The sequence below is a fragment of the Convolutriloba macropyga genome, chromosome 11 (genome assembly GCF_964194025.1).
Source record: "Convolutriloba macropyga chromosome 11, txConMacr16.3, whole genome shotgun sequence".
Taxonomy (NCBI): domain Eukaryota; kingdom Metazoa; phylum Xenacoelomorpha; order Acoela; family Convolutidae; genus Convolutriloba; species Convolutriloba macropyga.
Genome location: NC_134478.1, coordinates 48086655 through 48101851, shown reverse-complemented (window position 1 = coordinate 48101851; position 15197 = coordinate 48086655). Strand labels below are relative to the sequence as shown.

General features: G+C 39.7%; 1 protein-coding gene across 2 annotated transcripts in view; it reads left to right on the top strand.

Annotated features, from left to right (window-relative positions):
• LOC142349733 (U6 snRNA-associated Sm-like protein LSm8) overlaps positions 1-15197 on the top strand; it is a 176648-nt gene that overhangs the window by 129482 nt on the left and 31969 nt on the right. The window lies entirely within an intron of this gene.

Genomic DNA, 15197 nt, shown 5'->3' with positions numbered 1-15197 from the left:
TTTTGTTGAGGTACTTTTCCCCCATTATAAATGTGATTGCTAAGATTGGCTGAATGCTAGTAAACGCGGGTAGAAAAGTGTTACTATTCATGTCCCTCTTGAAAATCCCACAGTTAAAAACGCCTGATATTAGTTAGCAGCGTTGTGTCTAATCTTACACGAAAGCGTTCGTGTTATTGAAAGATCAAAAAGTGTTGCATAACTGGATTAAGCGTTTGTTTCCTTATCTTTGTTAAAGCAATAAAGTTTACCATCTGAATAAGTGATAATATGAGAGCTCTGCGAAAAAACTCACGGAAATTTTTCGCAGATGGGCAAAACTAGTTCTATAAGAGAAAAACAAAAATTGGTATTTCTGCTGATATCAGTGTCCGCCAAGAAAAAAGTTATCACAATTTTCCAGTCGATGACTTTTTCGTAGGAAAAAAGATAAATAGTTTCAACAAAACTACCCGGACTGAACGGCAAGTCTTAATCAGTACTGATTCAGTGAAACTGGAAGTCCTGGATCAGTACTGTATCAGAGCTCTGATCACTTCACTCTTTAGAATTGGCACGTCTTAAATCAAGTCTTAAGTCTTGGCAAGTCTTGAGTCAAGTCTTGGCCAAAACTTAACAAGACTTTTGGCAGTCTTGACCAAGATTTGATAAGTCTTGGCTCAAGTATTGATTACAATTTTTTTTGTTGGTTTGCTTTCGTTTCGTAACGAAAGAAGAAGACCGCCACTTATAGTGGCCTGCTTAAAAACTCTTCAAGCTGAAAACAGAAGCACAGGACTACACGACCACTTGCACAAAGTTCACTTGATAGACAATGAAAAAAAATGGTATTGAGCAAATATACAGTTTCTGGCCAGATAAATTTTTTCTGCTCATTAAGAAACAATGGTTTTGGGGTGAATATATCGGACATCCTTAGTTGGTATCTGCTCAATTTAAATTGGATTGATCAGAATAATAACATTTTCTCAAAACATTTTCCAATCAAAATTTGCTAATTTTGAAATTCATTAATTATAAATTATAAATTTTATTTCTTCCTAAAACTCTACTTTGCTTAACTGCGCAATAAACAAGACTTGTCAAGTCTTCTTAAAAACTTGACTCAAGATTTTCCACGTACTGGCCAATACTTGACTCAAGACATGTCACGTCTTAGCTAAGACTTGACTCAAGATTTGCCAAGTCTTGGCCAAGATTTGACATTGACTTGACAAGTCTTGACATGTCTTCAGAATTTTTAAGACATGAAAAAGTAGTGAGCAGCACTGATTTGTCAACTAAAGACTTGTATTTCACTGGACAAGTACCGATAAAAACTTGAAATTCGTTCCGTGTAATGATTAGCAAAACTAAGGGACGAAAATTTATAACTTCGAACTTTTGGCCCAGTACTATAAGAAAATAAGTTTTGCAACAAGCAGCGGAGCATTTTAAAATAAATTTATTTCTTAAGGACGCTTGCAAGGATTATTTGGTGGACACATGAAGTTTCGTCAATTCAAAAGCACTGGTTTAAGTCCCTATTCAGAGTCGAAAACCGATATATCCAGTCCTTAATTTTAATTCGAAATTTCCGAGTTTTGCTCTTTAAATAAGATATTTTTGGCCCGAGCATGCTAAAAAGTTTTAAAATTGAAAGAAAACAAGTCAAATCTAATCAAAACATTGGTCTTCTTGGGATTTGGATTCTTGTCCAGAGTTAATAAAAAATTTCCAAGCAATTTTTCTGATGCAACAATGCGACAAACTTTAATGCAAAAGAGAACAAGATTTGGTTAACTCACTTTTTGTTGTTTTAAGATTATGAGCTTTGCTGTTTTCAAAAAACACAACTAAATAAAAAAGTGCAAAATTTGCTTATCCTTTTGTCACAATTTACCGTTCCCAGAATGAGATCTTAGCGGAAAAATAAATTTGCAAAAAAAAATTTTTGCAAATTTATTTGTATTGCAAACTATATATATTTCCTCTCTGCTTTGCAGAGAGGAAATATATACTCAAATGGGTGTTTTGTTTTGTCAAATTTGGCCGATCCATATATTCATCGAAGAAGGCTGTGAGTGGTATCCTTAAAAAGCCCAAACAGTGCAAAATAGGGAATTCAATTTTTTTTATTTTTGCTTTTTTCAGTTAGTTAATTAGATTTACAGTCTTGCTAATAATAGCGGATTTCCGTTGTTTTTAGTCATCTTTACCGCTTTACCGGAATCTTTGGCTTTATAATTGTCGGTTTTGCTAAAATATATAAAAATTGTTTAAAAAAAGTGCTACTGATTAGTTTTCTAAAGATGAAAGATTGTCGATGAAATTTTTCATCTTACTCTTGGCTCCAATTTTTGCTAACCGAAAAAAATCAGCATCTTTTTTATCGAAACCTACCTGCAAGCAATAAGATTCTTTAGTCAAAATTGCCGGAAAAGATCACCTTAAAATCGTTGATGCCAAATGTTTCAACTCATGAGAGTGCTAATTGACATGTCCGCTCCCTTTGAAAGTTTTCTGGGTTGGAAAGTCTGCCTGTTTTAGCTTATAAATCTTTATGATTATAGAAACAGCATGATTTTTTTGATATATGAACTTTTAGCCAAACTATCTATATCCATTAAACTCTGAACCCTGGGTTCTTAATGTGAGGTTAGTAATAGCAAGGCTAGTTTTGATTTGAGTGTGGAATTCTAAAAAACAAAAATAGTCTTCATTGAAATCAGTGGCTGTTTTTTTCTAAAGAAAAGAAATTGACTTTTTTACGTTCATTACCGAACAGAACATTCCATATCAAGGCTCACTATTGTCAAGTCAGACTGCTTTCATGAAAATGGCCTTCATTGACAATTGTTCTAAATCTTTTAAATGGAAAGCTTTTTATCGTTTTGACTTAATCTCACTTGTTTTCAAAGTAAGCAAGGCATTATAGGGCTTTGCAACCGTTTTAAACCTATTTCTGTTCAACGTTAAAGCTTAATTTCAGCGCAGACAGAATGCATCTTGAGCTTGATTTTTTTTATTCTCTACGGCGGCTTCACGTTTAAGTAAATGTTTTCCAGCTTCAAAACTACTAGTTTCACAAAAAAATTGCTTTTGGACATTTGACCAGTTTTCAAGTTCTTTTTTTGGTTGCGCCACACTATCAATTTGTTGATAGGCAGTTATCACTATGTTTTTGTTCAAAAATGGGCACAAATAAACTTAGCAATTTGTAGAAAAAAGGTTTTGGTTTTAACGGTTGCGACACCGTTTTTTAGAAGAACTTGATGGAATTTGTTTTGATTTTGTCTTAAATTATCTTTTTTCTTGTTGTCGTTTGAGATTTTCTGAATAAAAAGACTCTTTTCACGGAGCAACATATGAATGAAACTATTTACTATTTTCTTTGTTAGCTGATGGATTTCGATGACTTTAAAGATAACATCTTCTGTTTTTTTTTGTTACCTAGTCTCTTTAGTCACAGGTAACATATCTCATTTTGGCGTCGAAAGGGGACCCAATTAGAGATATCTACTCTTTAGTGAAATCATTATGGTTTTAATAGCTTCGACGACTTTTTTTTGCAAAAAAAAACTTGTTTTGCTTTTTATTTTTGTCGGCATTTGAACCTCATTTCTAAACTTTTAACAAACGCTTCTTTTCGGCAGGTCTCAGTAGTTTCCTTGAGGAATAAACAAACATTTTTAAGGATTCCATTTTACGGGAGATTGATTTTCAAAACATTGAAAATAATTGTTTACAATAACTTATAGCTTCAGATTTGAAACTTTTTTTTGTCTTTTTGCTAGCACTCTTAAAAAATACTAGTGAGATATTACTCCTTGGTATCTAAAGAAAACGCTTGAGAATGGAGCAAGTTTTTAAACTGAATTTGCGGGTTCAACGGCTTCGAGTCTTGTTTTTTGCAAAAAATAAAAAAAAAGATTTAAAAACAATTGTCTTAGTTTGAATTTCTTCAAGTAAATGTCTCACAAACTTTGAATAGTGATTGTTCTCAATGGAACTATTTGTGGGAGTGAAGGAAACTTTTCAATGACTTGAGTTGATAGCTGACGGTTTTCATGACTTCGAGACTTATCGTTTTCAAAAATTTTAAAAATTTCATTAAATTGAGTCTTCTGTTCTGATTGTCTATTTAGGTTATTTACCTATTTTCATTATGGATCAAATAATACAAAATTGCCGTCAGGAAGAGGCACAGTTGAACATATCTAAAGTTTTCAGCGAATTGATTATGGTGATGACGGGTTTGACCACGGTTTTCAGGTGTTTTCAAATTTGATGTTTGTCTATATTTGACATTATATTTTTTAACGTATGACGTTTTCCGATAATAGACAGATCTTAGGGGCTCTTTTTGCGGATTTATTCACCCTGTTTAATAAGTTTAATATTTGGTTGACCGTTTTAATGGCTTTAATTGCAATTCTTTTTAAAAATTTATTTTATTTCTGCATGTTCTGTTTTGTTTTGTCTTTTTGTTATCTAGTCTTATTTCTTACAAGGGACACATCACTGCTATCATGTATAAGAGGCAAAATTGAACATATCTAATGGTTTACATGAATTAAATGGGGTTTAATTGGCTTCAAAACTCGTTTTACGATTTTTTTCCGTTTTGCCTGAATTTGACGTTATTTTAGTAAATGTCGGATATATTCTGCTCGAAAAAGTCTCAATGTTTTCGTTAAGGTAAATAGATCAACATATTTTCTTAAATTTCTTTGTATAGCTTATCACTTTGGCAACCTTTAATTTAATTGTTTTTGAATAATGCAAAACGTTCTTTTAACGTTGCTCTTTTCCTCTCAACATAGTCTCATTAATGGGTAGTCACTCATCAATTTATTTGTGTTCTAAAAACGCGCATCCAGGCTTTGCTTATTCTTGGGGAATGGATTAAGGTTTTAACGGCTTTCACACCGTTTTCTCGCGAAATGGATTTGATTTTGTTTTTCGGTACTAGTTCTTTGTACTCGAATTTTTAAAAGTTTTTTCTTCAATCTTCATTTGTTAGACAATTTAGCCGAAATATGGATGAGCGGGGTAGGAGCATTGTGTGCAAACGCATATTAGGGAGCTTCCTCGTTTGAAAGTAAATTCTAAAAGTTAAACTTGCAAAAGATCACCGCTAAGTTAAGTTTTCTTTGAATAAGTTATGTTAGATCAATGCTAAAAACTTCAGCAATGAGTTTCAAGAATTTTCATGCGAATAAAGATAGCTTAAAAGCATTTTTATGTAATATCAACACAATTGAAAGAGCAAAGCTTATTTTTCAGTGAAATGCATCGAATAAAGCTTTGCTTTAAAGATAAACTAATTAAGACCATCACTAAAGTTATTGATATTCGGTTTTCAGAGCACTGAGTGTTGAATTGAACAAAACTCAATTAACGCGTCCAACCCATTAGTGTAGGATTGAAAAATAGACGCAATTTAGGACTCAAATAATTGTTGCATAGCCTCAAATTTTATAATAAGAAATATGCCTGAGTCAAGCGCTATTCGCTTGACTAAGGGAATAAGATTAATTCACCAGCATATATGAACAAAGTATATTTACATACAGCCTACAATTGTCTTTTTTTTCGTTTTGTTTTTATTTTACTACTGACCCAATAATCTTGATGATTTCTTGCTCCGTTGATTGTCTCCATTCGTAGTTGATCCAAGATCCACCAAATCGTCAAAGTTGATAAACCAAACAACTTGATAAACAAGTTGATAAACCAAATATTGAATAGGATATGTAGTTTGAATTTAGTAGCAAAAGTCAGCAAGGAAGCGAGGCTCAGGTGGTTGATTACACCGTAAAACAAATTATATTACCCCTTTTTAATGAAGTACCAATTTCATACCCCTCATTTAGTAGAAACACATATGTGCAATTTATTAAAAAGTAATTTGCTTGAAATATGGGTATGTGATTCTGATTAAATCTGTATGCATGAACAAAATAGGAAAGGATGCTGAGGAGAGGGTTGGTAATTCCAAGTTCATGCTCCATGCGGTACGTATTACCAAAACAAAAGAAGCAGAGTTCTGACGTCAATGCTTTTGATTGGCTAAACTTAAGGCATATGGAAAAGTAGGATAAAAGGAGGACTCTGAAAAATTCAAAGACAGTGTTTCGGACTTTTTGGAGCTTCAACAACGAACTTCGCCCTCTCTCCAGCTACCCTCTCCAGAAGACTTCAACTCAATCTTCTAGCTGCAACTCTTTTTTTCTTCCTGGTCCAGTAGCCAACAACAGAAGTGAGGTTGCCCCCTTGCAGAGGAAAAGCACAGGAACCCGGGAGAGTACCAGAAGAGCGCGAGGCTCAGCAGATGTACTTGCTCCCGAGAACGTGTTTGAGCACGCGATAGGAAATCTTACAGTGGTGGTCCCAGAGAGGCTACTGTGAGGAAGAAGTAGACAATTTCCAGCTTCAGATGGCACAACCAGGAGCTGGAGCGAGAGGAGTTGGCGGTGCTGCAGTGACTCCAGCGGCAGGGGGCCACCAAGCCCAAGTACCCAGCAAGTTCCCGTCGAAGTTCTTCAACTCTTTCGACCGTTGGGCGAGACACTTCCATGCTGTCTGTCAAGCGAGCGGTTGGATTGACGCTCAGTCAAGAGGAATTCTGCCATCATGCTTGACTGGTCATGCAATTGACGAGTACTACATACTCCCGGCGCAGTTCCTGCAACAGGAAGCAGGACACCCAGCACCAACACTCCAGATTCAACTCAATGAGTTGAGGAACAGGATCGGAGACTACCCAAACCTTAGGACGACCAGGGCAGATTTCAAGAGTCTGCAACAAGGGGAATCTGAGAAGATTGTGGACTTCTACCGAAGAGTGAGGAAAGTTAGTGAATCGGCCAATGCAGCTCTAGCGGCAGATGCAAGGGACTTGGCTGCGAAAGAGACCTTCATAGAAGGATTGGTGGACCCAGACGTGAGGGGGCACCTACAGCGGGAAGAACCCGCAACGCTGAATGCAGCATAACAGAGAGCACTAAATCTTGAAGCAGTGACCAAGGTTGAAGCTCAGAGGTACCGCCGCCTTGGTGTTGGTGTACGATATGTGGACGTTGAGGGCACAGTTTTGGGAAACAGTACTGCTCTAGATTCGATTCAATCATCGCTTGTGCAGTCCCTTAAGATGCAGGAGGAAATGATGCAGGTCATGAAGAATGGTTTCCAGGCAATGAAACCTCAGCGACCAGAAAGGAGCGAAAGGGCAAAACAAGACATTGAGTGCTATGCGTGTCATGAGAAAGGGCACTATTCTCGAAACTGCCCAAATAAGAAGGAGCATTTAAACGAGGACCGGCTGGAGCGAGAACATAATCCACACAGGACTGCTCCGGCCAGCAATATGTCACCCGTTTTTGTCCAAAAACGACCCGGATCCTCGAAAGCAACGTCAGTAGGAGAAAGTAGCGGCCCATCGATACTAGTGAAAGCCGATATTGGTTGAGCTGAAAGAAGAGCTGTAGTGGACATCGGCAGTGGGGTAAACCTCATGTCCAAGGAGATAGCAGAACAGTACCCCGTACCACTACAGAAGTATGGCGGGACAGTGTACCATGCGGAGGGAAAGCAGATCCGACAGTTTGCATGCGCGGCAAGTTTGTGTGCGATGCAGAATTTCTGGTAGCCCCGATGCTGCCAGTGGACATCCTTAAGCCCAATCAATGTTCGATCGACTTCCACACGGGTCGATTATTCACCGGTACTACTGAATCGAGTGCTGTGGCATTCGATTGTGTATTCAAGACCGAAGTGACTGCCAACACTATCGACCACTGGCCAAGTGAGATGAGTGGCTTCGAAGGGGGATTCTTGACCGCCAGATGCCTAAACGCGATAGAAATAGCACCCTACGGGAGACTATCTGTGGAGATTGAGATCTCGGAGAGCGGGGTAAATATGGCTCAAGGAAACTTTCTGGTCTCGGAAATGAATTGGCCCAAGAAGTCATTACTGGCTATTCCTGAAATTTACTCGTGTGATGGCGGTGGCCTTGGCAAAATAGTCATAGAAAACCATGCAGAAACAAGAGTGAAGATCGAAGCGGGTGCCCTCATCGCCAAAATTAGGAAAACCGCATGGCCGAAGAACCGAGAGGACCTAGAAGACACTAACTGGCTCTTCGAGCAATTTTACGAATTCGAGAGTCCCACCCCCAATCGGTTTGCGTACGAAAACCGTGATTATGTTTCTGAACAACGCCGCAGAATGCCAATGGTGAAACTGATGCCCAATTCGCCCGAAACAGAGAACAATTTAGTAGAAAATGACAACGAAATTGAACTCCGTTTCAAATTATTCGGAAAACGATCAAGGGCAGTTTTTCATTGGGACAAGGGGTTCAATGCGTGTTATTACATTAACCCCTGGTTTCAACAGGGAGAAAAGGTACTGTACACAGATCTTTGGCGCTTGTTTTCGAACCTTCGAACCAAAGCCGAACGATACCACACAATGGAGCTCAGAATTGATGAGAAGGACCTGAAGCTCCTTGGATTGAACATGGAGATTGTACACGATTTCATCATCAGAATATTTGGCGTTTCTGAGGTTGGATTTTGGATCATCCCGGACCAATCATCTGAAGAAGTTTTGAAGGAAGATTCAATAAAGGGAGCCCCTGCAGTCCTCTCCACAATCAGCGAAGATGCTCAATTCAACGCTGACGTAGACAAAATCACGGAGGCAGTCCTTGAGAACACAAAGGGTGCCAACAACCAACAGAAAGACGTAGTGGAGCAGATTGTCTACAATTTTAGAGCCAATTTTGCAAAGGATGACAATGAATTGGGCCTGACCAACCTAGTTGAGCACAACATTGACACCAGCGACAACGCGCCAATCAAGCTACCGGCTTACAAGACTACCCCGGCTAAGCTGACAGAGATTAAGAAACAAGTGCAACAGATGCTCGATTTGGACATCGTCCAACCGTCAAAAAGCGATTGGAGTGCTCCAGTGGTCTTAGTGGGAAATAAGGATGGCACTTTACGTTTCTGTGTATATTTCCGCAAACTCAACGCGTTCACCAAAAAGGACGCATTTCCATTGCCATTACTTGATCAGATCTTGGATTGCTTGGAAGGGGCCCAATTTTACAGCTCCTTGGACCTAGCAGCGGGCTACTGGCAAGTACCACTCACTGAGAGTGCTAGCCCGAAAACAGCCTTGTCAACGCCAGATGGGGGCCACTATGAGTACAAGCGGCTACCCTTCGGACTGTGCAATGCGCCTGCAACTTTCCAGCGCCTCATGAATCAATTGTTCAAAGAAGAGTGATATGATTTGGTGACCATCTTTCTTGATGATGTCCTCATCTACAGCCAGAAACTGTAAGAGCACCTCAGACACCTCAAAATTGTTATGGAGAGACTAGCGTAGGCCGGATTGAAACTGAAGCCCTCGAAATGCAAGCTGATTCAAAAAGCAGTGTCCTACCTTGGATATCACATTGGAGCGGATGGAATATGGCCAGATGAGGGGAAACTGAACGCCCTATCGAAGTGGCCTGAACCCACTAATACAACGGAAGTACGGTCATTTGTTGGCTATTGTAGCTACTACAGACGATTTGTTAAACACTTTGTGGGTATAGCGAAGCCCCTACATGAGCTTACTAAAAAGGACCAGCTATTCTATTGGAACGAGAATTGTCAGCGTTTCTTTGAAGATCTGAAGAATAGACTCATTGGAGCACCAATTTTGAGCCATCCAAATTACGACCGACCTTTTGTTTTGGACACTGACGCTAGCAACAACAGCATTGCAGCTGTTATGTCGAATCTAGACAGCAATACGGAGAATCCACTTGCTTTCGCTAGTCGCGTGCTGACTCGAACAGAACAGAAGTAAACTACAGTACAACGAAAAGAGAAGCGTTGGAGGTTGTTCAAGCAGTAAAGTGATTCCGCTCCTATTTGCTGGGTATCCCCTTTATACTTCGGACAGACCACGCTAGTCTACAATGGCTCTTTCGTCAGAATGCTGACGGAATGACATACAGAATGATTGAGGTGTTGCAAGAGTTTGAATTTCAAGTAGTTCTCCGGCCTGGTGAGAAACATGGCAATGCAGACGCTCTTTCTTGGCAAACAACAAGGGAAACTGAGTGGCAGGAGGGCGAGGAAGAGGCTTTAACTGGATCTTGTCGGAACCCACGAACTTGGACACTGCAATAGCTAAATTGCGAGAACCAGAGGTTGTTCTTTTGTTGATAACGCAGCATTTTGAAGAAAACCTGACCTCAGTGGAACTCAAAGCTAGCAGTGATGAAGTCAGGGCAACACAGAGGGAAGACTTAGCTATTGCTACGATTCTGCAAAAAGCTACGGTACCACTGAATGACAGACAGTACAACTGCAGTACTATTAGAGTAAACCAATGACGAGGGAACAAGCTCAGCAGCTGGGACCTGAAGTCCTCGGGTTGTGGAATAATTGGGAGCAATTCATGATGAAGGATGGTATACTCATACGAAAGTGGTATACCCCTGGCAAAGACGGCTATCAAGTATTTATCTTTGTGCCACAAGTTGCAAAGCGCAGCGTACTAGAACAACTGCACGACTCCAAGGTAACAGGAGGGCACTTTGCCTAACACAAGACACTCGATAGAACTCGACAACGGTTCTGGTAGCCCATGATGAGAAGAGACATTGATAATTGGATCAAAAGTTGCAAACAATGTGCAGCGCGATCGACAGCTGGCAGAAATTTGAAAGCCGAGTTGCAACCAATCACAGTAGGTTTATGGTTCGCGAAAGTGGCTGCCGACATCCTGGGACCAGTAACGCGTAACCGAGACACGGGAAACAAATACATCTTGGTCATAACTGAGTATTTTACGAAATACGTAATCACTGTCCCTCTCTCAACAATAACAGCGGCAGATGTGGCAAAGGCATTCGTTGAGAAGTGGTTTTTGCGGTTTGGAGCCCCCGATTCGTTGCATACAGATCAAGGAACCAATTTCTGCAGTGAACTCATGCTGAAGTGCGCACCCTTCTAAACATAGAAAGATCTGGGACATCTCCATACCACCCACAAGGAAATGGACAAGTAGAGCGCCACAATGGAGTTCTGGCAGATGTGATCAGCAAATACTGCTCAGAAAATCCGAAGGAATGGGAGTCAATCCTCCCATACGTAGAGTTCATGTACAACACAACTGTCCACAAGTCGACAGGAGAAACCCCTTTCTCGCTAGTGTTTGGAGACGAAGCCGTCTACCCTATTGACTTAATGTTCTCCAAGCCACCAGACACAGAACTTACAGAACACGAGTACACTCAACTTTTGGACGAGAAGGTTCGGGAAGCCCACATGTGTGCTCGTGAGACCCTAGGCGCAGTACAACAAAAACAGAAGGATAAGTGTTTCAAGAGAACGTACGGAAAACCGTATCAGAAAGACGACAAGGTGTGGCTCTTTTCCCCTCAACTGGCAAAGTCAAAAGAGTTCTACCTACCATGGACTGGCTCATATACCGTTGTACGAAAAATTAATGAAGTCAATTACGAAATTTGTTCCGAGAAGAACAAAAAGAAAAATCAGATTGTGCACTATAACAGACTGAAGCCCTTCAAAGTACGATCAGAAAATGAGGATCAGCATCTTCGCCGATCCACGCGAATTGCAGAAACAACTAACGACTGAACGTTACGATGCGGACCATTTGCCAAGTAGCGACGATGAAGATGATGCATTGCTGCAGCGTAATCGGAGGATCCACAGGAGAGTTAGGGAGCCTGTATACGACATGTGGGACGACGATAACTTTGGTGGGGACATACAAGATATTTTCGCTGAACCACGCCAAATTATGGCTCAGATTCCAGGAAACAATGACGATAAAGAGCCAGCAACTAACGAAGTCGAGCCCGAACAGGAGGTAACAATTGATGAAACTGGAGAGCAACCGGTGATTGTTGCAGACGAACCGAACTACTTTGACTACGATGAACAGCGCCGATATCCGAGAAGAACACGACCACCAGTCGACAGAATTGGACTGTTAAACTTTTATATGTTGCATGATAAATTATTATGATTACAATATCAATGCAGAAATAACGAATGCGAATATGATACTAATTTTATATAGTGTAATCAATCTACATTTTAAAAAAATGAAGTAGTATTTTGAAAGCATGAAGTAGTATTATAGAATGTGCTAGGTCAAGGTAACCAACTAATCACAAACAGTACCAATCCTATTGGTTAGTTTTCAACTTGAATAGTATAAATAGCGGGCCTTTGCCTTTCAAAATCATTTTTCTGGTTTACCTTGTCTTGGCTTTACCTCTTATCCTGCTTGATAAAACTTTGTGAGTGCTAAAATGCTACGAAATCTTCTCATATAATGGCTGATTCTCTTCAAACCTGGTGACTTCCATCAAGACGATTGGCTAGAAGCAGTAGTGGTGTTCATCCCAGATACGATGGTGTTTGTGGCCTCTTCTTTCAAGACGATGAGATTGTTTGTACCCTTTCCAGAACTGCCACGCATCGACGTTACCCAACTACAACTCGCAAGACACAACCTCGCGCAGGATGTGACCCAACAATGGGACGGAAACTACAAAGGACGCATTTGCTCTTCCACGGTTGTCACGGACAATTACGGAAATTTGACTGCTAGTGCTGTTATTGAACTAGAAAACGAATATCAACAACTCCAACACGATTATCAGCTATTCAAGGACCGGATGTCATTGTTTAGCAACCATTTTAATGTGGTACATGAGGAAACGAGGCAAAAGAGACAAGTCAACGTGCTATTGGCGGCAGGAGCTGCACTCATCCTGGGTCCGAAGCTGGATGCAGTAGGCTGTAAACTCTTCTCTATATTCGGTTTATGCAAATCAAAAGACGCAAAGCACATAGAGAAACTGCATGAAGAAAACCAGAGAAACAAGTGGAATGTGGACTGGCTAAACATTCAAACGGGAAGTGCAGTCAAAATTCTGAGTGCTGAGGAGCTCGCTACGCGCACTCGTGTCGAGACCGTCAGGAACAATAACGACAGAAACTTAGAGTTGCTTGTCACCCAAATCAATGAGATGGGGAAAGAGTGGGAACGCATGAGTGGCTGGGGATGCAAGATAACCCAAGCGTATTGAGATGGGCTGAAAGTCAACTTGCAGATCGAGAATCTACTAAGAAATATATCCGAACTACAGGGGTAAGTTCTATTTGCACGTGCCATTGTGACTAACCTGGGATATGTGCTAAGCGATGCCCTAGTTTCTCTAACCAAAGGACTATTACCGGCCAGCTTGTTACCGCCACCGCAAATTAGGGACATTGTGTCAAAGATGTAACAAACGGGATGGTTCCCCGCAATCAGCAAGAGCGAGATGTCTGCATATTACGAATTCGAACTTGTAAAAAGCGCCGAAATAACATCCAAAGGACTCCATATTGAACTCGAAATTCCATTTCATTACACCTACGCAAAATACCAAGTCTATCGGACTGTGGCCAAGATTTCTACCCAAAGCTAGACTTCTACCCAAAGATCTAAATTTTTACAGTTGCTCAATTTATATTTGCTTGATTACTGCTATTCAGGAGAATAGCAAGACTAGATGAGGGGTATGTAGGATTTTTATGTAATATCAACACTATTGAAAGAGCAAAGCTTATTCTTTAGTGAAATGCTTAGAATAAAGCTTTGCTTTAAAGATAAACTAATTAAGACCATCACTAAAGTTATTGATATTCGGTTTTCAGAGCACTGAGTGTTGAACTTGAACAAAACTCAATTAACGCGTCCAACCCATTAGTATAGGATTGAAAAATAGACGCAATTTAGGACTAAAATAATTGTTGCATAGCCTCAAATACTATAATAAGAAATATGCCTGAGTCAAGCGCTATTCGCTTGACTAAGGGAATAAGATTAATTCACCAACATATATGAACAAAGTATATTTACATACAGTCTACAATTGTCTTTTTTTGTTTTGTTTTTATTTTACTACTGACCCAATGATCTTGCTGATTTCTTGCTCCGTTGATTGTCTCCATTCGTAGTTGATCCAGGATCCACCAAATCGTCAAAGTTGATAAACCAAACAAAATTTGTAAGCAAATATTGAATAGGAAATGTAATTTGAATTTAGTGGCAAAAGTCAGCAAGGAAGCGAGGCTCAGGTGGTTGATTACACCGTAAAACAAATTATATTACCCTTTTTAATGAAGTACCAGTTTCATACCCCTCATTTAGTAGAAACACATATGTGCAATTTATTAAAAAGTAATTTACTTGAAAAATGGGTATGTGATTCTGATTAAATCTGTATGCATGAACAAAATAGGAAAGGATGCTGAGGAGAGGGTTGGTAATTCCAAGTTCATGCTCCATGCGGTACGTATTACCAAAACAAAAGAAGCAGAGTTCTGACGTCAATGCTTTTGATTGGCTAAACTTAAGGCATATGGAAAAGTAGGATAAAAGGAGGACGCTGAAAAATTCAAAATCAGTGTTTCGGACTTTTTGGAGCTTCAACAACGGACTTGGCCCTCTCTCCAGCTACCTTCTCCAGAAGACTTCAATTCAATCTTCTAGCTGCAACTCTTTTCTTCTTCCTGGTCCAGTAGCCAACAACAGAAGTGAGGTTTCCCCCTTGCAGAGGAGAAGCACAGGAACCCGGGAGAATACCAGAAGAGCGCGAGGCTCAGCAGAAGTACTTGCTCCCGAGAACGTGTTTGAGCGAGCACGCGATAGGCAATCTTACAATTAGACTAACTTAAACTCGTTTAACACTATTTTTGCGCATTTTTGAGTTTTGTAGTATTGACGCTCAGGTCCACGCTTGATCGTATTGAGTGAAAGGAATAATTTCTAATGTATGAGATCAAATGCTGCAGGCAGCAGTTACAAGTCAGTTTTAAGAGATCCCCTGTGTTTTTTGCTCTCAAATTAAAATTTTTATTAGCCAAGCCACTTCAATCTTTCTTGATCTGGACACCTCAATTTGTATAACGTTGCAGAAACTTTTGACCAATCAGATCACAACGAATTGTGTTCATTAGTAACTGACATTGGTAAGCGGAAGGAATTCAAAAAATTAATTCGATAATTTTAGTTAATGCTTAATAAGTTCCGGTTTTTGAGACATATTTGGATCTCTTGATCTTTTGTTTATCAAAATATGCGATTACTTTAAAAGAGATAGAGATTTTGTC